This window comes from Gossypium arboreum, chromosome 13 (genome assembly GCF_025698485.1).
Source record: "Gossypium arboreum isolate Shixiya-1 chromosome 13, ASM2569848v2, whole genome shotgun sequence".
Taxonomy (NCBI): domain Eukaryota; kingdom Viridiplantae; phylum Streptophyta; class Magnoliopsida; order Malvales; family Malvaceae; genus Gossypium; species Gossypium arboreum.
This window is the reverse complement of record NC_069082.1, coordinates 46,081,785-46,082,852: the sequence shown is the minus strand read 5'-3', so window position 1 is coordinate 46,082,852 and position 1,068 is coordinate 46,081,785. Positions and strand designations below refer to the sequence as shown.

The window sequence follows — 1,068 nt, the reverse complement described above, 5'->3', positions numbered from 1 at the left end:
CGGTAGACCTTGAAATCAGGCTAACATTTAAACAAAGAAAACATGAATGATTAGAATAGAAACAAGCCGAATTGTCATTGGAAGTCAAAATGATGAACAAGGAAATGAAGCCAACGATATTCGTAATCCTATCCTTATTCCTGATGATAGGGATGGTGCCATAAGACAATACCCTGTGCCACTCTTTAATAAGTTAAATCCGAGAATTAGGAGGCCGAATATTGAGGCACCCCAATTTGATTTGAAACCAGTGATGTTTCAAATGTTGCAAATAGTGGGCCAGTCTAGTGGAATACCCACAAAAGATCCACACCTTTACCTTCGATTATTCATAGAGGTGAGTGATTCATTTAAAATAGCCAGTATGACTAAAGACACACTATGGTTGAAGTTGTTTCCATAGTTGTTGCAAGATCGAGCACGAGCATGGCTCAATTTGTTGCCACCTAACTCAATTTCTACTTGGCAAGAATTAGCAAGAAGATTTTTTGTTAAGTATTTCCCACTTGGCAAAACTGTTAAGTTGCGAAATGAGATCAACACTTTCCAGTAATTGGATGATGAGTCCTTGTACGAGGTATGGGAGAGATTTAAAGAATTACTTCATAAGTATCCTCATCATGGGATTCCATACTACATCCAGTTAGAGATGTTTTATAATGGTCTCAACGGGCACACAAGATTGATGGTAGATGCTTTTGTGTATTGTTCTCTATTGTTAAAGTGTTATAATAAGGCTTATGAAATCATCGAGAAGATCACTATTAGCAACTATCAATGGCCAACAAATCAAGCAGCATTAGGAAGACTTGTAGCTAAAGTTCATGAAGTCAGTACCCTCACTTTTCTGTTGGCTCAGTTATCGTCTATCTCTTAAATGTTGAAACAATTTACCACTAATGGTGTGAAAAATTTTGCAGCTCAAACACTGAGTTGGTTCGATGTGGTTTCTTGTGTATACTGTGGGGATGACCATTCTTTTGAGAATTGTCCATCAAATCCCAAGTTGGTTTTTACTCGGCTTTTAATGATTTCTATAATTTTGAGTGCATGGTATGTATTTTTACT

General features: G+C 36.9%; 1 non-coding gene across 1 annotated transcript; it reads right to left on the bottom strand.

The window, feature by feature from the left end:
• Positions 1 to 520: 520 nt before the first annotated feature.
• Positions 521 to 627, bottom strand: LOC128287103 (small nucleolar RNA R71). The gene has a single exon (XR_008277803.1). It is a non-coding gene; the product is annotated as a small nucleolar RNA R71 (small nucleolar RNA).
• Positions 628 to 1,068: the final 441 nt, after the last annotated feature.